The sequence below is a fragment of the Paramisgurnus dabryanus genome, chromosome 21 (assembly GCF_030506205.2).
Source record: "Paramisgurnus dabryanus chromosome 21, PD_genome_1.1, whole genome shotgun sequence".
NCBI lineage: Eukaryota > Metazoa > Chordata > Actinopteri > Cypriniformes > Cobitidae > Paramisgurnus > Paramisgurnus dabryanus.
Window position 1 is genome coordinate 741,942 of NC_133357.1, and position 25,135 is coordinate 767,076.

Sequence of the window (25,135 nt, forward strand, 5' to 3'; positions counted from 1 at the left end):
GGCATTTATCAATTGGGGACCGGAGACCTATGGTGTCCTTTCTAAATAAAATTTGTTTTTAAAAGTTTACTGGGTAGACAATTATTATACGTTTGCAAACAATATATCAATTTTATATCAAAAATATATCAATCATCATATTTGGGGGTCCTTGCCATCATAAAGTATCTGCGCAACCATTGATATTTTCAAGCAGGTGACAGTATAGAAGCAAACAAGAACAACTGCATGTTAATGCGTACACGTGTTTCCTTTGAAAGAGATAAATCAAAGACAAACATGAGTGCAGACTGATTGTAAAACCTGTACCGTCGGTGTTTGTGTGTGTGTGTGTGTGTGTGTGTGTGTGTGTGTAAACAGGATAGAAGCAGCTGTGCTACTGGACAGGTGCGGGGGGCTACACAGGTCTTTTGAGTACCCCATTGCACCTGTCCAGCTACAGTACGTGTGGACGAAACACAATTCAGCCACAAACATCTACAAAAAAACACAATATCTGACTATAAGATTTGAAGATCCCTATGGAACAATCAAACAGACCGGAAATTCTCCGTAAAATTTCCCGTAAGTGTCAAATAAAAGCGAGCAAATTTCATTGGCATATAATCTAATACACACATTTAATCCAGCAATGCCTCGGAGGATAGTGCTAACCAGACATGCGTTGTTTTGGTTGCTGACCCAAAATGCCCCTCTCTACTCCACTCGCACGTCCTTCTGCTGCCCACTTGGCATGCTGGGATAGCACTACTGCGATGACCGGGCCACAGCTCTGTGTTTGTGATATCACTTTTATCTATTCATTTATTTCCAGGCGTTCGCTTTCATTGCCAGGGTTGTAGCTCGTGATCTGTGCTCTTGTTGCCGCAGGGATTTTTAGGGGGGCACATGCATCCCATTAGCGTAACACACAAACAGAGGCAGTACAGTTGTATGTGCAAAAAAAAAAAATTTTATTTTTCATTTTGGGCCACTGTGCTTAGCAATATATTTGATGTGGTTTTACAGTTTAATAAATTCGGTTTTATCAGAATTCATGAACAGCATTCAGCTTTTTGACGTTTGATTGTGCGCCTTTATTCTGACATTGGTGGAGGGGTCAGAGGTTAAGATGAAGCGAGAGACAGTTTTAAGACGGATGAGTGGGCACACAGTGTGTGGTTAGTGAGCTGGGAGGAGCGACACGCGGGACTCCCGCTGCATGTGTGTGCGCTTTGTATGGCCGTGTTAAATGTCATTATTGTGTGAGCGGCGGGGTCTGACAATCCACCTGTCCCCGTGACACACGGCTTGCAAACAAAGGCGCATTCAACCTCGTGCTACCAGCCGCACTGTTTCTTATACGACACATGCATTGGTGGATTATTCATGATGGTGCAGTTGTGTTTCTCGTTGTTTATACATACCAGTGTGACTTCACGCCTTATTCGCTTTTTTAATTTTCACCCCCTCCTCTCTCTATTTGGTGCAGGACAAACAGGTGGTCAGAAGTAATGAGTCCAGCACATCAGTGCTGCCGCCTGGACCGATGACAAACAAGCCCACCAGGGGCTCTGCCTACAAAGCAACGCCAGCGGGCATTATATCTCAATGTTGCACAACACCGACTCACAAACCAACAATGGTAAACTTAATGATGCCAGACGATGCTGTGTCCTACCAGATGCCTTATTTTGAAGTGATTATGAGGGACATAACTACTGTAGACTTTTATATTTTCGTTTTTCTAAAAGTCTCTATGATAATACTAGAATACTTTCCCTTATCTGCTGATTCGAGCAAAAGTCATAGTGATGATGTCCACCCTATGTTTCCCATACAGCCTGATTGAGGTCCACTGAGTCTGTAGTTTCCCTTGAGGTACCGCTGACAGATCTGTGGTCGCATTGAGCGCTTAGGGAAGGGAACAGGGAGAGGACAGCTGCCCCGCGGGGCGACACAGCTGCCGCAGGTGCACGTCACTGTCTGCGCACACTGCAGGACTATATCTGAGGACGAAATAGAGGCAGAGAGATTGATAGAGAGAATTCGAAAGAGAAAAAGTGGGATGAATAAAGGTGTTATGGGGGCTTCGAGCAGCTGTTGACCAGCACATGCTTCAGTCACTCATCACAGCGGGAAACACAATGAGGTCTGTTCTCTTATTGAAAGCAGCCTGGGATTGTGTGTATGCGCTTGTGTGTGTATGAGTTTGTATACCGGTTCATATGCGTTTTGATGTTACAGCATTAAGGCTGAAGTTTGCTACAAAATGTAGAAATGGGCGCCAATTCACACAATTTTAGCAAGTACATAAACTTAAAGAGATAGTTCACCCAAAAATAAAAATTCTGTCATATGTTCTCATCCTCATGTTGTTCTAAACCTGTATGCATTTTTTTTTTTTTTTTTGATGAACACAAAAGAAGATATTTTGATAAATGACGGTAAGCAAACAGTGACCATTGACTTCCATAGTAGGAAAAAAATACAATGGAATTCAATGGGTACCATAAACATAAAGGGCTCTATTTTAACGATCTGAAACGCAAGTGCGAAGCGCAACGCGCAAGTGAGTTTGTGGGCGGATCTTGGGCGCTGTTGCTATTTTCCCGGCGTGAGAAATAACTCTTGCGCCGGGCGCAAATCAATAAGGGGTTGGTCTGAAGTAGGTTCATTATTCATAGGTGTGGTTTGGGCGTAACGTCAAATAAACCAATCAGAACGCTAGCCAACATTCCCTTTAAACGCAAGGGCGCAAGTTCCATGGCGGGTTGCTATTATTATGACGGATTTACCAGGCGCACGCCAGGAGCGGTTCACAGCCGAGGAGACCGACGTCCTTGTACGGGGGAATCCCACGCTTGCCAGCATAAATCGGGCACGCCGTGTAACGGGAGGTGGATCTGCCTCAGGACTTGACGCCAGCAGAGGACATCGCTGCGTCCACCCTCACCGCTGAAAGGGTTTGGGGGCTTTGAAATCGGACCCAAGAAACGCAAGCAAGGTCCAACCCCAAAGTACTCTTACAAATCAAGTTCATATACATTAAGGTTTCTTATGAAAACATTTTAACTATTATTTACATAAAATAAACGTAATACAGCCACACAACAAAGTTATGAAAATATTTTAATCGTTATTTGCATGAGAATAAATAAAAACTATCACCACAATGCTCACCACTATGATTCCCCTTATCTCGTGTATTAATATTTTTAAGTGTAACAATTTATGATTTGCAAAAATAACTGTTGCATCTGTGTAGATTAGATAAGCAAAGTGTATGCGCGTTGTGCACGCTATACATTATGGTCAAGCATGCGCCCTTAAAATAGCATAATGAACCACGCGCAACGCGCCACTGACTTTAGACTAGTTTTTTTTGGTTAGTAGCGCAATTGTTTTTTGAAACTGCAAAATAGCATAAGAGATGGTTTGCGCCGCAACACGCCTCCTTTTTGCGCTGAACCGCCCAGGGAGCGCAAGTTCATTCCCTAGTTTGCTGACGTGCATCTGTGGAGGGAAAAACCCTGCTGTGCGCCGGCGCAAAATACGAATGATACATGCGTCACTGACAAAGTCAATTGCGCTGGGTGCAAGATAGGGCCCAAAGTGTGCTTACAATCAATTATTAAAATATCTTCTTCATCGTTTCTCACAATACTTCTATATTTGTTTTTCCTACTATGCAAATCAATGGTTACCATAGCTGTGTGCTTATCATCATTTATCCAAATATCTTCTTATGTGTTCATCATGAAAAAAAAATGTATACAGGTTTAGAACATCTTTTGGATGAACTAAAATGACGTTTAATAAATGTGCATTGCAAAAATTTGCAATACCTCTCATGGCCTACATACCGCATTGTACACACATGCATGAAATACCCGTCTAATGTACACAAGGTTTCCCAAATTTGGCAATGTCACGTGCACTTTATGCGAACCCTTGCGTACATGTAAAACGCATCTATACTTTCAGTTTTACAGTAAGCTTATAATAATTATTTATAATTTAAGCTGTCAGGATAGATTTTCCAGAAAATGTTAGTTGTTTATCAACAAAAGTTAAGATAAGTGCATAAAGTATCCTGCAATTTTAGTTTTTAAACAGAGATGGCGATAAAGAGGCCAAAGTCACAAATTGCAGCTTTAAGGGGTCATAGCGTGAATTTTTCGATGCTTAAGTGCTATAATTGGGTTCCCAGTGCTTCTATAAACCTAGAAAACCTGAAAAAGAACAATCCAGTAACTTTGTTTTGGTAAGCCATGTGAAATATTAGGTCGTTCAGATTTCGCCTGTTATGTCTGACCTACAAAGTGGCAATTTTAACATTGCTTTAATTAAATATCTGTGGGGTATTTTGAGCTAAAACTTTGCATACGCACCCTGGGGACACCAAATATTTATTTTACATTTTTTTTAAATCTCATAATATGACCCCTTTAAAAAACAGATTCATCAAAAGTAATAATCTCACTTCTTTAACAAATAAAATAAATACACAAGTATTATACAAACAATACAAATAGCGTCTTCTCAGTCAAAAAGCAATGAAATGTTCGAAGATCATCAATAAATAGGGCTGTCAAAAGATTAATCGCGATTAATTGCATCCAAAATAAATAATATTTCTTAAATATATACATGAATATGTGTGTGTTTTATATATAAATAATAATTATACACAGTACACACACATTAAGTTATGTAAACACAAACTTTTATTTTAGATGCAATTAATCGCTTTTGACAGCCTTAAATAATGCTATATAAACTGAGCACAGTCACAAGTGCAAGAATGTGACAACTATTTTCAAAGAGCTATGAACATGAAACAAAACTACACTCAAAAAAAAAATTGCTGGGTTATTTTCAAGCCGTTCAGGCAGTTGACCCAACAATGGGTTAAAACAACCCAGCATTTTGGATTGAAACAATCCAGCAAGGGCTAAATTAAAACCCAACGGTTAGGTTTGTCCCCTTTTTACCCAATAACCCAACATGTTGAGTTGAAAATAACCCAGCATTTTTTTTTTTGAGTGTATCCACATTAAAATCTCTATCCACCAATAAAGCATCATCATTCTAAACAAAGTCTTATATGAGATCCTACATCTTGAAGAGTAGTTCGCCATACACATTAAAATGTCCATACGACCAATAATCTCCATTTGCACTTGTGAACTTAACGTATTAATAACAGCCACTTGGCTTAAATGACAACTGTAGTTAGATTAGCGTGAGAATTCTGGGTTCAGGCCAAACTCATGGTAGGACGGGGCTTTGCCAACTTCTAATTTCTTCTTGAGCTCTGTAATTCTTCCAATGCTTTCATGATGCGATCTGCTAATCTCTATCTGGCTTGATTTCGATATTCTCCGCTCGCTCTCAAGCTAGCCAAAAGAGCGCCTGGAGACAGGACATTTGCGAAAAGAGAAGACTGACGTGCATTCATTCGCAAACAAGATTCCCTAAGATGGGAGCCTCTGGTACAAAATAAATAATGTATACTGATGTAGTTCCTGACCTCTGATGTTATAATTACAATGGAAAGACTGATTCCAGACCTGTGGATGGGCTTAAGAGATTGATATGGAGGATATACAGCATGCAGGGAGAGCTGGGAGCTGTTTCTGGACCTGGAGGAAAAAAATCTTCGCATTAGCTCGCAATGCCACGGGCACCTGTCTGAATACAAGAGCGAGGGAATGAGCGAGACATGTGGTGGCTGATGTAAATGTTGAAGAAGTGAAACTGGAAAGTAAGAAAGGGAAGTGTTAGGTGGACAACAAAGAGTAACTTTATAGTTTTACATAACCGTAGTTGATCCGAAGTGCTTTATAGGTATATATGGCATCACTTAGGAATAAAAAAATATGACTAGATCTAAAAGCGTCCAGTGATGGAGAGGTCCTAATGTTTCTAAAGAGTGCACACAGGTAATTCTGGACTTACGTTTAGCCACTTTTGACCGTCTGGTCCATAAATGCCCATAAAGATCAGAATAAATCATGTGATATGTACACCATAGTTTTTTTTAACCCGACATTCACATCCAACTAACCAGATGTGACATGACAAGCTTCCGACCCTCATTCCGCCGCTTCCAAGGAATTAACACTCGAAACATTCTCGAGATCCACATCACGGTTGCCATAGCTACCAGTCCAGGCATTCATTGACCCCTTATGCCGCTCCTGGAGTGAGCCGTAAACAGCTGGTACCTCTGGGAAACGCTGCCACCAACACACACACACACACACACACACACATGTGCATTCATTTTTAATGTTAGCTACTGAGCTCCTCACCCACAGCAATGAGAGCCATCGATCACGTCCTCACACACACACACACGCGCACACACACAATGCAATAATCTCACTGACACATAAATCTATCGCTGTTCACCGAGTATCCACAAACCGTTGCATGTTTGAGCGTATATATATGCGTGCACATCTGTATCATTCATTATCCACCTACATTGCCGAATACACACAGGATATGAACTTATCATAAAAACATTTCCGATAGTTTAGCAGTTTGCACCATGAAATACAGGCACACACACAAATATACATGGGATGGGGACTTTCCATCTACTATTGTTTATAGACAAAGCAAATCATATTTTTTACCCAAAATCTTAACCATAAGAAAGTCTAATCTGACCCAAAATCCAAGCAGAGACATTATGCTTTAATCAAAAGTGATTTATGGTGCAATTAATCTATATATTTTATTAATATGTGTGTTCCTGGGGTTCGAACCCACAACCTTTCAGCTACCATGCACACTCATTTTCTCTGAAGTCTCTTCTATCAGAGAATGCGTTTGGGTGATTGTCACAAAATTAGACTTATGAGGTGTCATGAAACATTTTGATAAAAAAGTAAATGCTATCAAAATAAGAAACATACAGTTACAAACATCTCTTCATGTCCTATTTTGCACCTGATTTCAAATGACATCATACAAACCAATCTTGTTGTTTTTTCCTCATTTAAGGGGAAAATTTTCATTACCGCAACGTGTCCATGACTGGATTTGGGTTCTTTGACATGGAAATATTTATAATAAAAAATCTAAAAATTAAAAGCTTCAGTGCATGTTATACTATAAACATTTACAGTAAAGAAACATGTGGTATTTGGTGATCATTGGTAAATGTAGAGACAATAATAAGGAATATAAATGTGTCCAAGACCAATTTTCTCATCCTCCGCAACAATTTTCAATCATTGCTTAAGCCCTGAAGGAACTAACACTTTTCCAAAAAAAAAAAAAAAATGTTGGAAGGGACATAATTGACTGTGACACTCAAGATGGCTACCAGTTAAGCAGTTCTTATTTTTTCTCTCCAGATAAAAGTTGAAATTTAGTTTGTCATAGTACCTAAACAACTTTTTAGTTCTCATGACCAAAACATGAGTTTGTAAATGCATATATTTAATGTAATATCATGTTTCGGTAATGATAATTTTTGATAATGATAATCTAAAAAATGTAAATAATTCTATAGGAAATATTTTTTCAATCCTCTAAAAATAATGGTTATAGTAAGTTCAGACCTCAATCTTATATGTGCAAAAAAATTGCCTTCGACTACTTTTTAAAAATTCTGATGATGGACACCTTCTAAATCTGGATAATGTTAGAATCACCCATTTATGAGTGAAATAAATGACATGTAAACAAATGCACAAACACACTCACCAACTCGCACACAAGTTAGGAGACACACAAACGCAATCCCTAGTGTTTGCTCTACTCTGCCAGCTCTATTTGCTCGAATATCTTCAGCGTGCACTAGAAGTGAATGAGTGTGTGTGGGGGTTGAAAACTCAATCAAAGGATTCCTGATTGCGTGAGGAGGCTCTCAGCGAGAGTCCAATGTTCTGAAACTGAATGATGGGATGAGAGAGAGGCAGAGAGAGAGACACTGTCAGAAGAAATGGTCAAAAAAGGTCCCTATAGCTGTCTCTGAGACAGCACTCTTTCAAAAAAGCACACCTTTGTACCTAACAAGTTCATATTAGTACATCAGAGGTACATATTGATAACAAGATACATATATGTACCTAAATGGTACATATTTGGATATTTTTATGTTGTTTTATCAGTATTTATTAGTACAAATTGTGCTACAGGAAATTTCTGACAACCTTAGCATCATGGCAGCAATTTTGCATAGGCAAGCACCCCTTATCCCTCTGCGTCTTCAAATAAAGCCTAGTTTGATAAATGAAATACTGTATAGACCCAGCACAACTGGACTGATTAGGAACTATATTAAAAGCAAAGGCACAGCAGCTTTGGTTATTGGCTGACCTTTGAAATCCCTTTCCGCTCAGATCTTAAATGTCATATGGACTTTTTACTGTCTGCCGGAACAATATGCATAAATCAAAATTAGACAAGCTCGCAGCTAGCCAACAATTTTACATGGCAATAAAACACGGAAAGTGAGCTAACTGTCCGATCAGAGAAAACATTAGCGCGCCGTTTCCGGAACAAAACCGACTTCAAAAAGCATCACATGGCTCCTAACCGAAAATCAATGGAGATTTCTGAGTGAAGCATCATGTCTGATTGTGTTTCCGATGAAATGTGAGGGCTTTAACCTCCATGTTTGAACAGAGCTCAGATCTTCCACAGCGAATCGTTTCTTACCTATCAGAGCTATTTGTGTAACGGATTTGGCCTTAACGCACGCTTCAGTACCAAAGGATTTATTCAAGAGCGCTATAAAAAGCTTTAGAGAGCCACAGCCATGATGAATCTCAAGGAACGTACAGGCATGAACATAACCATGTATAATGGGACAGGGACTGTGGCTGAAGTCACAAGGGAGAAATAGATCACCAGAAATATACAAACAAAAATTCCTGCGCCGACGAAGGGCGATTTAAAAAACACTACAGCTCAAGTAACAAACAAGTTTACTGAATAATTCATGTAAGTGCTTTAACAAAAACATGAGCCTTACATCCAACTGTCTAAAAGGTTTCCGTTGTAAATGCATTTTCTCTTTTTACACACACAGAGGAATTATCCACATGTATTGTTGATTGTGATCAATAGCATTCCACAAATGTAGTACTTGACATTAAAATGTGTTTAAACTTTTGCAACAATAGCATCTCCAATATTATATTAAAAAGACACATGTCTTTCTAGTGGTAGACAAAAAGAGCCCCCAAAACACATTAGTTAAGCCTTTAGATCAATGGGCAACCTTCCGGTCTCTCTCCTGAAGCTAACACCGTAGTGACTTAAACTGCAATTCATCGACATGTCGCTAGAGACTGAATCCAAAAGGGAGTCAATCCCATAGACCCCCATGTTAAAGAAAATCTGACTTTTTCCATGTTTAAATGCTATAATTTTGTCTCCAGTGCTTTTATCAACCTAGAAAATGTGAAAAAGATCAACATCTTAACTTAGTTTTGGTGAACTATTCTCTGCAAGCATGTTGAAAAAATTGTTTATTGGAATTTGGCTCCCCTTATGATGTCAGAAGGGGATAATATCGCCCCTTAATCTGCACTATCCAACCATGACACTGCCATTTAGTTCAGATCATCTCATTTGCATTTTAAAGGACACACCCAAAAACGACACATTTTTTCTGACACATACCAAGTGGCAATTTTAACAAGCGATGACAAATTATCTATGTGATATTTTGAGCTAAAACTTCACACACATACTCTGGGGAGACCAAAGATGTATTTGACATCCTAAAAAAGTCTTTACAGCAGAAATAAATATGGTTACAGCCTGGTAAAAAAGTGATTTTGGTGAATATAGCTAATTTTGCCCCTTATAACAACTGTGAGGGGGGTTAATTTTTTTATAACTCTTCTGTTTAAATGATATTAAGCCTTAAAGTTTTGCAAACTTAAGGGGCGTGGACACTTGAGTGACAGGTGAATTGCACCCACGTTCCCCCCTTTCTCCATTTCCGGTTATCCACGAGTGACGCGCTGCCAAGATACCAACTTTGGGCTTCGCCAACTTTGGGCTTCAAAAATGCTCTTCAGAAACCTAAGGGTGATGTCATGGACATTACGTCCATATTTATAGAAACTATGTTTGGGGTGCTTGAACCAAGAGCAAGAATTAAGTATCACACATCTAGTAAAAATGAGAGAATGTGTCATTGTTCACAAAAACAGAATTCACAAATGCTTGCAAAAATGTATGAATGCATCATCCATGACATTTCACAGACACAACAAACCAACGCAATCTCGTACGTTTTAGAAGATGACAAATTCGTTTTAATTAGTACAACCACATTTTTTTACAATTTGCTTTCCCTCTGTGACGCTGGGGTTAGGGGAGGAATAGGGGTGGGGTTTTATTATAATTTTTTTATCATACATTGTTGTACTATTCACTTCGTGAGAATGCATACGAATTAGAATCGTGAAATACGTACAGATTCATGTGAGATCAGGCTGGGCACATTTACAAAGAATAAAGGCAAATTTCTGTGGAAACGCATATGGGCGGTTAAAGGGTCAGAGAGACAAAGAAAGTGGAATTATATAGCGATACCGTAGACCAGACCTGAGATACAAACCTGAAAAACTGCAGCTAGTCAATAAAGAGCGAGTACATCAATAATGTATGACCGAAGCCCTCGTGTTGGGCCTGAGGAGGAGGGAGGGGAGCCGGCCGCCTCTGTGTGTTTTCTGCATTATTCAACCATATTTCACGACTCGCACAGGTATATGTACAAAATCTCTGTCAGAGTTGACAAAATGGTGATCCACGCTGCCTCACCTGACAACTATCGAATCCACATACTGTGACACTAATGAGAAAAAGCCAGCGTTTGGCTCTTTCAGGACCGCGGCACCCGGGCGCAGCTGCCGGCCGAGCTCTGAGCCCCCTTGGGGAGGCCGCGGTAAAGCCCTGTAACCTGTCTGTCCGTCAGCCTGTCAATTAGACCTTGACACTTCCTTTAAAATGTGCTAGGCGGGTATAGGTCTTGAACTTTTCTATGAGTCTCTAGGTAGGAGGCTTGAGCCAGTGGTCCCGGTCAAAATACAACTGTCAGAAAAGCTAACTGATGAGACCCTTAAACGTAATTTTTCAAACCATATGCCTGCTTTGCTGTCCATATGAGGGCACAGATAGTTTTGCAATCATAAATAATGGTGTTAGCGCACTCTGGAAAATAGCAGATGCTTAATTACATCAGACAAAGATGGAGAGGTTTTATTACGACACAATGGCGACCGCTATTACAGCCAGATCCCAGTCTCTAAACTGATAATTCAGTTCGATCTGACACCAGACAGAGGCTGAGCTGCTGTCTGAAGGGTGAATAATTCAACCCTCAGAGCAACAGGCTGGGAGCTCCACCTCTCTAGCACGTGCGAACGGTGGTCTACATCAGCGGGGAAGATGATAGGGGGCTTATTGATTGGAAGAAAGCAGCCAGACAGTGGGCTTCTTTGACCCCGGGGATGCATAATAATCCAGGTTTGATTACGTGAAATCAGAGCCTGTGAACATCAGCACGAGCGCTTCTTTTGTTCTGAACGACGAAAAGCATTAAAATTCCTCACTTCAGCATAAACCAAAAAAAAAAAAAACTGTGCGTGTTGAGTTCTTTTGTCTGCCTGTTGCCCCCCTCCACACTTGTGGAAGTCTCTGGTGCGTGTGTTTGTGCGTTGCATGCATGTGTATATACAGATGGCGAGCTTGGCTGCACCCCACTGCTTTCTTGGCTGCTCCGCACGCGTACGCCTGCAGCGATTGGCTGGTCGGGTTTGGGGAAAAAGGGGAAATTCAGGGAAGGGCTCAGGTGGCCCCGTCTGGTACCAGTCATGTTATAAACAAAGCCTCTTCCGTTCAGCCATCGGCCCTATTGCGGACCTGTGAAAAACTAATTTAGCAGAACCGCATGGACGCGACTGACTCCCCATCCTTCGATTCACTCGGCGGATCGTGAGATGCTGGGATGGTGATGTGATAGAGATGGTGATATGATGTCCCAATTTCTTTCCCTCCTCCAGGATGAGGAGGTAAATAAGTTCTACCCGAGGAACTCCGAAGCGCCACTAGGAAATAATAGGTGCTCATTTTGTGGAGGAAACAGCGAAGGAAAAACACGCAGTTCCATTCGCCTCATTTAATCCAGCCACTCTGACAGTCTCCTTCTCCGCCTCTGTCTACGAGAAAGCTACAAAAATATTCCCATAATGAGCTTCGACTGTCTACGGATCTCATTTTCTCCATCCATCTAGCATTGATAGGCATATACGGCTCTTTATTTTGGATTGGATGGATATACAATCAAACACCTTAAGGTTGTTTGCGCTCTTATCATATCGGCATTACCAAATGTGGTTCTTTTTTTTACTGTAGGTCTCATATGGCCTGTCATTTGATATATATATCGTCGCTGTCCGATGAAAACCACGTATGTCCATTTTGCCGATTTTGGGATTTTTCGACGGATCATTTCCATATACAGTATGCTTCACATATCTAAATGGCCAATGAAAAGTTGTGAAATCATGTCATCTGATTTTCACGTATATCCATTTGGTGTCAAAGCTGTCAATCACGCCGCGCATCTCCCGCCCTGTGGAAGAATCTCGCCGGTCTCGTGAAGTTTCATCGAAGCTCAGCACTGGATAGCCGAATAAACATAGTCTGGTGAGACAATGACTTTACTTCATCAAGGTAAACGTTTCCCCCCGACACCAGACGCACGTCTAGGAGTGACAAAATTACGGTAGGACTGTTCAAACAAAGTATCTGTCTAGCATTACCATGTCAGTGTATTGATTCATTGCACCTTCATAGTTTGCAAGAAACATTTAATAAATTTATAATTAATATTAAATAAACTAAGCGTATTTAATAAACTAAGACCTGGGCTATTTAATAAACTGAGCGTATTCATATGTCAATATGAAACGCGACTTGGCCATTCTAATTAATGATCGGTAAAAACGTGCATCAACCACCGTTACTGTAAAATATGCACGTATGTCCACTTAAACTCAATTTTGGTCAAATGTGGATTATATCATTACACTGGCAAGAATATGGTTACATGTAAAGATGCCGTACCAAGTATGACAATGCTACTTTCAACAGCTTTAGAAATACGGTATTTTTTACTACCTGAAAAGTAACCATTTTGGACATACGTGAGTTTCATCGGGCAGCAACAATATGTATATTTAAATGGTAACACTTTACATTAAGGTTTTATTTGTTAACAGTCGTTAATGCATTAGCTAACAAAAATACGTCTTCAGCATTTATTAATCTTAATCTACGTGAATTTCAACATTTATTACGACACAATGGCCATCGCTATTAAAGCCATATCCCAGCAAGTCGGCACACTGGTCTCTAAACCGATAAGAAAACCGATGCGTTTACATGCAAATCAATAAACCAGCTATGCAGAAAACTGTGTTAGCATGGGATTTGGAGATTTGTCAGGTTTCTCGCAGGCAGTGACGTCACCGCCTATAGTACATATAATTGTTCAAAAAGCCGGCGAGAAATCTGTGTTAAGCCATATTGTTGTATCTTTTCTTATGTGTGCTGAACCTGTAAATGTAACATGAGCTTTTATTTTCGCAGTTTCTCTGTCAACTGCTTGAGTCAAGCGCAGAGTTTTATGCATTACTTTATGCTTACTTTCGCGTGTGACGTTTATCTTACACTCCCGGAGACATGCGCACATGAACAAAACGGCGAGAAAGCCGGTTAAGGTTAATGATCAAAAAACTGTCCGTTTACGCTATTTATGGGCTTACCATGATAAAAGAAAAACAGTTTTACGCATTTACATGACCCCGCACATTATCAGTTTATTAAGCATACCGTATTTTCCGAACTATAAGTCGCTCTGGAGAATAAATTGCATCAGTCCAAAATGCGTTTTGAAACATATAAATCGCACTGGACTATACGTTGTGTTTATTAAGAAAATGATTTGACAAAATCCAAGCCAAAGAACAGAAATTTAATCTGGAAAGGCAAGTTATTCAACTAAACAATAGCAGCGAACAGCAGGCTGAATAGGTGTCCGTGCATGTTAAAGTAACATTACCAGTTATTTACATGATACACAATAGCATACAGAACATACCTGGGAGGCTGAATAGGCTAAATTAACACGACAAGCCAAATCAAGCTCAAAAAGGTCCCAAAGTCATTCCGCATCACTGAATCCATTGAATTACATAAATAAAGGAACAGCATAGAGCGGACTCTCGCGGCTGTAGACGATAATGGTTTCTCTTGGTTCATATGAAATAATTTTGACGTATAAGTCGCACCTCACGACGTACCAGGACCCGCCAAACTATGAAAAAAGTACGACTTAAAGTCCGAAAAATATGGTAATCGGCGTAAGACTGTGTATGTAAACACATTCACTATCTCTGTCATTTATCCCACGGTCCCACTGCCCACCCGTTTGAGACTGAGATCCATCCATACTCTTACTGAATTACTATTACCACTGTGAAGATAACGCATGAATGTGTATAATTGAAGACAATGCATCTACCAATAACATCTAGAGAGGAGGTCATTGAGTGCATGAAAATGGAAAACCTGACTATGAGGAACTGGGCTTTATTAAGTGAGCTTGATACCACATGTGTGTTTATTAATATATCAAAGGCTATAAACAAGAGGTTTGTTGTGTCATTTGCTCACTGTACACAAATAGATCTATCACTGCATGCTGACAGCTCTCTCAATATGATCTTCTCACAAGGCCAGACAGAGTCACTACCTCAATACTTTCAGTAAAGCCACGGAAAGACGGATAGGACAGACACATATGCTGTCCCCAAAAAGGCCGAACCCGTCATTACCGCTGCGCAGCTCAGCAAAACAATCACATCACGCAGTGCAGGGTGTTTACAGTCGCATCTGACCCATTAGCAAGCCAGACAAAGAGCATATGCAGATCTGGCAACCGCTGTGCTGCGGGGCGGGCATCGCCTTGGACCCGGCCAAGACTGGCAGCTAACTCCGCAGAGGTGCTCGGGGAAGAAAAGCAGGGGTCAATCTACGGGAGGGCTTCACAAAACAAGAGGAGGAACACCAGGCCCACTGTGACATTCAGCATGGTAAAAGCAAAGATACATTGACCGGATCTGTCTGGCAGCACGCAGACACAGTAGGAGCGAGGCTCTCATCTCCATTATGGCCAGGCACAGACCGAGACACCACTCAAGTTCGGCCAGATGTAATCGATAAAAGGAGGACAGGGGTTTTGTTATTCCGGAATCTTTAAAAAGCTTGGACTCGATTAATGAGAAGTTTCTCCGAAATGCTGCCGGGCACCAAATCAAGCCAAATGAGACGAGAAAAAAGAATCGGCTTTGAACGACAGATCAAAATTGTGCCATTGACTTCGCAATAAGAAAAGCAAATCTAAGCCTAAAAACTAACTAATGTATATTATTTTAATAGACAGCAACAAATGTACTATCCACTTTGCTTAAAAAAAATTATGCAATACCTTAAATGCAAAAATTTTGAGGTTGGACCATAACAGCAAAATGTGGGAGTGTTCACCACCAAAATGCATGGCCGGTTGAAGGAAGACAGGCAAACTGGCACATCATCATCAAAAACATACATTTTGGTGTAGTTGCATGAAAATAAACAGACATAAATTTTGGACTGCCAACCACAACCCACACAAAACCTTAAAAAACACATCCAAACAACAAAGTCACTGTGACCAAAAATCCCTTAGATATTTTGAGAGCAGCACAAAAGTTGTTTTCCACCACGGCGAGTCATTTGGACGCATCCCATCTCTCAGACAGACAGATAGGAACAGAGCGAGTCTCCCCGTCTCTCAGACAGACAGGAACAGAGCGAGTCTCCCCGTACTGTCTTCAATTAGACAGCTAGCGCTAATGATAGCATGCTAGCAGCGTTTCTTGACAAAACCAAGAGCTGGAAGTCAATTCTCCATAAGACTTCTTTTTGTTTAATTAGGCTTGTAAATAATTATTGCAATTAAAGCCTGCAATTACGTGACTGAAGCGGCGCCGTAAGAGACGTGACGGATGCCAGCGAGACCCCTTGGTGTGGTGGTGCGCGCACAAAGGCTACAACATGCAGTCGTGCGGTGACAGCTCGAGTGACTGTTGATACGCTATAGAGCATTTTAATTGCAGACGGTATTATCTTGCCATCATTATGTCTGATCCCTGAGACAATGACACGGTTGCTGGGATATCGCATAGTATTCAGTAAACTGTGTTTTGGGTTTCAAGTTGTCACACTGTTTTCAATACCATAGGCAAAAAAATATTGCTCACTTTTCAAAGCTCAAGAGACTTACTTGTGAACTAATGTTTGAGACCAAAGTTTTTTCACCTAAAAGAGAAATAAAACACGTAACTGGGACTTCTAAAGTAAAAGAAATCAACGTAGATTTCTTCTTAGTATAGGGTGACCATACGTGCCATTCTTCCCGGACGAGTCCTGGCCAGGATTTCACATGCATCTTCTGGAAGTCGTATTTGTTGACCAGATACACCACCTTACTTTAGTCTGTAATCTTAAAAAAAAGCTTTCCAATGGGTTCTTTGTCTGATTGTATGTAGTGTTTCACATGCATTCATTTATTTATTAACGGCGGCCCTCCACTGAAGCCTGGTTTTATATTGGACACATCCGGCATTGTTGTGAGCGGTAAAAATTATATCATCGCAGAGTGAGCAGTCGTGAACAATTACAATTTCGTGTGGTTTTGTGCATGCCTTATTTTGTAACTTGCACGCGCACTGCAAAAAATGTATTTTTGTCTTGTTTTCAGTAAAAATATCATTTTTTTTTTAATTAGATGTATATTCTTGATGAGCAAAATGACCTAGGAAAATAAGTCTAGTTTTTAGACAAAAAATATAAAAGCTAAGCAGATTTGTGCATAAAACAAGTAAAAAAATCTGCCAATGGGGTAAGCTAATTTTTCTTGAATTGAGTCTTTAAGAAACATTTTCAAGACTTTTTTGCTTACCCATTGGCAGATTTTTTGCTTGTTTAATCCACAAAATCACTTAAATTTGATATTTTTGGTTTAAAAACTAGACTTATTTTCTTGGGTCGTTTTGCTCAACAAGAAAAAGCATCTTAATTTAAGAATTTTTTGATATTTTTTACTGAAAAAAAGAAAAAAATACCAAGAAACTTTTCTTGAAAATCATTTTTTGCAGTGTAATTTACTTAAAGTTTATATTTTTGTCTAAAAACTTACGGAGCGCCTAAGGGGACATGGAGCAAAAATTAAATAAAGTTTAGTTTCATGTGCTCACGCGAAACTTTCATGTGCTCACGCGAAACTTTCATGTGCTCACGCGAAACTTTCATGTGCTCACGTGAAACTTTCATGTGCTCACACAAAACTTTCATGTGCTCACACGAAACCTTCATGTGCAGAATTTTTTTTAAGTTTAGTTTTGCGTGCTCACGTGAAGCTATCGCGTGCTCACCTGAAACTCACCTGAAACTATAGTTTCACGCGAGCACACGATAGTTTCACGCGAGCACGCAAAACTAAACTTAAAAAAAAATCTGCACATGAAGGTTTTGCATGAGCATATGAAAGTTTCACGTGAACACATGAAAGTTTCACGTGAGCACATGAAACTAAACTTTAGATTTTTTTTACTCCAATGTCACCTTAGGGGCTTGGTAAAAACTAGACTTATTTTCATAGGTCATTTTTCTCATCAAGAAAAAACATCTTAATTAAAAAAAAGAAATTTTTACTGAAAACAAGACAAAAATCCTAAGTAAAAAAGTCATTTTTTCCAGTGCAGCATCTGAAAATTACCAACCTGACCGCATATCAGTATGTCTCTCCTAAAATAGTTGAGATAAGATACAAAATAAGTCTAATTTTTTAAATGAATCTTTATCCTAGATGTTTATTTGCATGCTACTTAATACTTTGAAATACAAAACATTGTATTATCCTGCTTTAATCTGTACATACACAAGGCTGCTCGTTTATAGCTCGATTTCACATTTCCAATCCACTTTTCCTTTGTCTGCATTTTTCGACAAAACAGCAGGCGCTCTGTTTAACCACTCATCATTGCTAACGCTTGTCAAGCCATTTTACGTTATCGACATCTCTCAATAGGTGGCCTGACTCGAGATTGACAAACAACAGAAAGATTGCGAAGCTCAATATACTCTGCCTCTGTCACTTCATAAAAACAGTTTTGCACACTAGCTGTGTTATCTTGCGGCCCCACAGGGCCACCGGTCACTTGATAAACTATCCAACGGCCCCTAAACAAACAGGTCTTAGGTGCCCACTACCTCATTTGAAACTATTAAATCAACCCGGCATTGAAAGCCCCCTGGAGGACTGCGAGAGAGCAGAAAACATTCAGCGGGTACAGATAAAGCCCATACCATTTTTTTTTACTTATAACACCCAATGTGACGCTGGCCCATCTGTACACGCTGTACTAAATCTATGACTTCCCTGACAGGTCAGAGATCAGCGTGGGGTGAGAGCAGGGTGTTTACTAACAGGAACAAAGACCTCACACCTCCGAATTCTCAGCTGAACAGCAGCCAATGCTACTTCACCGCGCCGTGGAGCAAATAATTTATTGACGGCTCAGATGTCACCAGGGTTGGAAGGGAAAGCAGAAAAGGTGCCTTGAAAGCAATACTTATTTTAATTAAAAAGTTGATGGGGGCTGACAAGAATTTTCCTATCAAATAATGAGGTTAGAACCGGCCAATGGTTCCTGCACAAAACCTTACGAGTGTTAATCCCCGCTTAAGTCAATTACTGATGCATAGACCAGGATTAATACAAGCGGAGGGATACGTTTGCTTGAGCGACTGCTCCACCTCATAACGCAAACATGTTGAGCGTGCTCAAAATCTGGTTGAGAAGGTTTGTTTCAATCGCAAATAGTAGGAATGAGATAGATTTATTTGTATGGGGGAATAAAAAAGATCTTGGTATTTAAAGAGTTTAGCTTTTGATGTTTTTTCTCAGGAAGTCAGAAAAATGTGACCAGTTTACTCTAGTCTGAAAAGTTGTCTCAAAGTGCGCAAAGATGTTGCAAGATGCCAAATCAAAAGTCAACGCTCCTAGTATAAAATCAATATTTCAGATGCACTTAATGGGTTTTTCATTTCATTATCACCACCTGAAGAAATGTACCAAACCCAAAAAGGCCCGAATCACTTTTTACCCAATGTACATAAAAAAATAAAAATAAAAGAAAGACTCGACACAAGACAAACCCGACCCAGTGGCATTTTTTTTTAACCCCACTGGACCCGAATGTACACGGCACCGATGTGTGCATCAGTCAGACAGAAAAAAACCCATAGCCTTGCATTAAATCTGGCCCAATGCTCCATTTATTTTCTTTCGTTAGCTGACGACGACACTAAGGTAATCGCTAAAATGTGCATTCAAAATTGATTGACAGGTCTGACTCAACGAAAATAAACCTACAGCAGGCCACACAATGTCGCATGCGCTCTAGGCAAACAGAGGATGGTTGGCAAAGGACTCGATGCACACACGCGAGATAGTTTGGTTCGTCTTGCACAGAAAAATGTCATCAGTTTACTCTAGTCTGAAAAGTTGTCTCAAAGTACGCTAAGATTTTGCAAGATTCCAAATCAAAATTCAACACTCTTATGCAGGGTTCACACCAGACGCGGTAGAGGAGACAAGCGCGAGTGATTTACATGTTAAGTCAATGCAAAGATGCGATTAGGCATCCTGCGGCGCTTTCCACACGAATTGAGCATTGGGAAACTATGTGAGTTGAAAAATCTGCACTTCTGCGAATTTCCGCGCCGCGTTAACCAATCAGGACCTTGCTGTAGTAGTGAAGTGATTACAGGAAGCGAGTGGAGTCTCAGCGGAGTCGCAGAAGCCCCTCCCATGACGCAAATTTCCGTGTGAATGTCTCAAATAACTAGAATTTCACGCACGGCTTTCATGCGTGAATGAAGCGAGTAAACCCAAATGTTCAAGTGTCCAACTATGTGCGGATAGCAAATTTTCGCCGCCTCTTCCGCGGCTGAGTGCACAATTATAATAAAATCAATATGTCAGATGCACTTAATGCATTAATAAAATAAATTAAAAGAAAGACTCGACCCAAGACAAACCCAAGAAAATTAGACCTGAGTCCGACCTGACCCAGTGGCAATTTTTTTTACCCGACTGGACCCCAATGTACATGGCACCAACGTGTGCCGTATCCCGGCACGCACCAGTCAGACAGAAAAAAACCCTTAGCCTTGCATCCAAGTTAGCCCACTGCTCCATTTTTTTCTTTTGTTATCTGATGACGACACCAAGGTAACTGCTAAAATGGGCATTCAAAATTGATCGACAGGTCTGTCTCAACAAAAATTAAGCTACCGCCACCACCAGCTCTAGACAAACAGAGGGTGGTTGGCAAAAGACTCGATGCACACAAGCGAGATGTTAAAGAGTTCCGGTCGTCTCTGGTCCGTTCTGCAAAAACACATTTATTTTAAATGGCTCGAGACCCGATGGCACTATCATTATACCATGACATATGAAACTTTTAGAATCGAACCCGCTCGTAGTTTTGTGGACTCGCAAAGACCTTTAATCTGAACTTTTTATTTCTTTCTCTTAGGAGGTTGTGCACACCAAAACTTTTAAATGTGTCTGAAAACGCCTGGACAACGCCGAATGCCAGCTGTTTTTTCAGCTGAGTGCCAGCTTTCTTCAGCTGAGCGCTTTGATAGCTGTGATACTTTAGCTGTGAGCCAGTTGGTTGCTGTGGTAATGTCCCGCCCCTCCTCCACTATGATTGGACAGCCGTGAGAGAACTGACATTGATGAGTGGAGCTTTTCACCCAAAGTTGAATATTTTTCAACTCTCTGCGCTGAAAAAACGCTAGCTGCTGGCTTATTTGAAAAACGCAGAGCTTCCATTGGAAACAAATGAAAACATGCGCCAGCCGCGGGCTTAAAAGCTTTGGTGTGCACGCCCCCTTAAAGGAGTCTGGGTGAGTAAATCGGGACAAAGTTCATAACAAAAAATAAAGTTTCTTGAGAAACGAAAAAGCAACTTTGAGATTGGGATTACTCCGATTCTAGTTTGGGCATTCATTCCAATCTCAGAGACAAGAGACAAATCTGCTGACGTATCTGTTGGGGGAATAGCAACAGTATCTGCCCAGTGTCCATATACAATTGACCTTTAGGTTGACCCTGACAGTTTGATACACTGCGCTGGGTCAAGCGCTGACCCGCAAACCGCAATATACGCTGCATTCAGACATAAAGCCTCCAGGTGTCCGGTGAGAATCTAAGATTGGAACCAGCCCTGGCAGAATGAGTGGGCTAAATAGCTTCATCAATAACACAGGACGCAGAACGTATCGACAGGGACATTTATCCTGATCTGTCCCTCTGTCAATAGCAAGTGAAGCTGTCGAGCTGACAATCGGGGCCAAGACTGAAAACGTGGCTCTACTTTGCACCCTATTATTGAAATTGATTCCCCAACCTCAAAACTCATTGCAAGCGGCGACCCCCCTAAAATTTAGAGACAAGAAACAATATCATATCAATCAGGCCTGGCATTGTGTTAGCAGGCCTGTATACTAGCGAGACGTAATGGCTAATCGAGAAGAATGATTGACATTAGCACAATGCACACACTGGCAGCTCATCGCTGTTAGTTTAATGGCCTGCAGATGTCAGGCTGTCGTACGGGCTTATGTGCGGCGCGAACGACCTCTTGCCATCACGCGTCACAGACTAGCATTGTTCGTGCCCTGTTGTCTATAAAAACACAAGCACGCATTTCACGGTCGTATGGTGTGATAGGCTGCACCATTTGCAGCCTATGTGGCGGAAATTGCTTTTGACCCCATACAAAACCTTGAGTTATTTGTTGGGCTACAGTATGTGTCACATAACGGTCGACTATTTCTTCAACAGATTGGATGTAAATATGTCAAGTGGAAGAAACCAGACCAAAATAGAAGTCTTTTTAACATGCAGTCCGTAACTTGTGCCTCTACTGTATATCACCATCTTCATTTGTTATAAAATATAGAAATGCAGTTTACCTTACATTCTTATTTTTATATGGGTTAAAGTTAAATGGAAAATTCCTGGAAAACATATATCAGACATCTCAAATTATCAGAGGCGTACACTACTTAAGTATTTTTACTTTCCACATTAAAGTAAATTTTTAAGTATTCGTATATTATCAGTGTTTTTCTTTGGAAAACATACATTCCAAAGCACATTATCATAATTTTTACTCCACTACATTTCATAATTTCAAGTTTTTGGTTTATATTTAATATTTAAGTACATTAAACATCTAGTATTTTTTACTTTAACTTAAGTAAAAAGTACTTTTGTACTTTTACTCAAGAAAAGTAAAAGTACACAATTTTTATGTAATTAGGTATTAAATCAATTTTAATATGCAATATAAAATGAATACACCGTATGATTCTATGCTTTAGAATGTAGTGAACATTTTAGTAAAGTAATGTTTTTCCCAAGACAAACACTCTGATTAAGCACAGATGCTTGGAAAATGAACTTAAAATACTCAAGTAGTGTCCGCCTCTGCAAATTATTATAACCTTTCGGTTGTGAATGGAAGTAACTTAAGAAGACAGATTTTTTATGTACAAGATTTTTGTTCATTTTAACCAACAAAAGTTACGGATTACAGCCTTAAAGGGACAGTTCACCCCCAAAATTTTATTCAGTCATAATTTACTCACCCTCATATTGTTACAAACCTGTATTCATTTCTTCTGAACAGAAAGTACGATATTTTGGGCAATGTTTTTGAGCACCATTCACTTCCATAGTAGTCTTTTTTCCTACTGTGAAAGTGAATGGTGCTTTTGTTTACTGCTTGATTACAAATATCTTCCTTTGTGTTCAGCAGAACAAAGAAATTTATACAGGTTTGTAACAATATGAAGGTGAATAAATGATGACTGAATTTTTCATTTTTGGGTGAGCTATCCCTTTAAAGGAGACATATCACAAACATTTGACTTTTTCCATGCTTAAAGTACTATAATTGGTTCCCCTGTGCTTCTATCAACCTAGAAAATGTGAAAAAGATCAACCCAGTAACTTAGTTTTGGTAAACCATTTTCTGCAAGCATGTGACAAAACAGCTAATTGAAATTTGGCTCCCCTTTTGATGTCATAAGGGGATAATACCGCCCCTTAATCTGCATTATCCAACCACAGCACTGCCATTTAGTGCAGAGATCAGCTCATTTGCATTTAAAAGGACACACCCAAAACATTTTTGTTCACACTTACAAAGTGGCAATTTTAACATGCTATAATAAATTATATATCTGGTATTTTTAGCTTAAACTTCACATGTGTATTCTGGGGACACCAAAGATTTATTTGACATCTTAAAAAAGTAATGTTAAAGAAATACACAATACTGGATTGGGTCACTGGAAAGTAATTCAATTTTGCAAATCAGTTCATTCGAATGGTTTGTTTGACTGAATCATTTGAAAATGATTCCCCAAGTCTCAAATAATGTTTCTCTTGAATTTCTTGGGAAGAAAATGGACACGAACAATAAAACTAGAAAGGAATAAAGTGAATGTGTACAGCATATACTCTATATTTTGTTCATGGAAGAAGTGAATAAGATTTAATGAATTTTAAATGCAGACAAATATGAGCACAGTCTGAAACCATAGAAATATGAGACTCGTGAAATTACTACAAATAAAATGGAGAAACAGGAGACTTTATCACTGCTGACACAACTGAAACAGTGAAGAGATCATTTATGGTTTTCTTTATCCAATGGCGGATCACTATTCCAACTTTTCATGAATACAGTGTATCATGTGTAATGCTTTAAAACAAAAACACTTTCATTCCTCCCCAATTATCACGTCAGCTACACTTAATCTTCTTTGTCTATGGCAGAATGATTGACAGTGATCGGTAAATAGAGAAGCAATGGAGGTCACCGGTCAACACACTTTCCTTGTTCCCATTTTTTAGCAAGAGCAGCTGCCCTTTCACAGAGCGACCAAGGGTCACACGCCGGAGGGAATATTGACTGAAAATGCACATCTTTATTTCCAAATTTGTCTAAACTTCAAGCACAAATCCTGTTTGACTCACTGTCTATGTGGATTTCAGCACATCCTGTGCACAGTGTATAAGAATCAAGGGCCGCGCGTGTGTGCGCACCTTTGTTAAGTGAATATTAACATTGCTTTGTTCTCATTAATCACATCCTCCGCTCTGCTGATTTCCAGTTAGCCTTTCATCATACACACCCCCACCTCTCTAACCACACTACAGTCACCCAAACACTGACGTCTCACAGTTAAAGCCACACACACACACACATAGGAAATCCAGTGGCTGTCGGCCAACTCAATCTGAATGCGGTATGAGGGACCGTTCATATCCGACAAAGACAAACAAAAGACTCCACCGGAATGGCGCGTAAATCACATGCTTACTTGAGGGTGCTATCTGTGCAGACAGAACGTCAATTACACAACAACCTAATCTAAATATTTTCATAAATGTAGAATGAAACCAAACTTTTAAACTAGAAAATGAAAGTGATGCTTGCATGTGCGGGTGGTTGCCAGGGCATTACTGCACAGTTGCTAAGGTGATAGAGAGATTTTGAGCAGGTTCCTTTGTGGTTGGTAAGGTGTCCTTGGAGGTTACTACCGTAGATGGTTGTTAATGAATTCAGTCCAAAGAGCTCACCCCAAAATCTGAGTGGCTTTCTCAAATCCGTAACTCAAAGCAAGCAACTGCATCCCTTAAAGGAAAACAACACCGTTTTTCAATATTTTACTATGTTCTTACCTCGACTTAGATTAATTAATTCATACCTGTGTTTTTTCAATGTGCGCACTTAATCTTTGTACAGCGCATCATGATTGTGTTAGCATTTAGCCTAGCCCCATTCATTCATTAGGATCCAAACAGGGATGAATTTATCAGCCTCCAAACCATTCCATGTTTTCCCTATTTAAAGACTCTGCCACCATACTTACTCATGTAACTACTCGTCTTTAAATAGGGAAAACATTAAAG

At 40.0% G+C, this 25,135-nt stretch overlaps 1 protein-coding gene across 1 annotated transcript in view; it reads right to left on the reverse strand.

The window, feature by feature from the left end:
• plxna2 (plexin A2) overlaps window positions 1-25,135 on the reverse strand; it is a 246,623-nt gene that overhangs the window by 111,287 nt on the left and 110,201 nt on the right. The gene's annotated exons all lie outside the window — the stretch shown is intronic.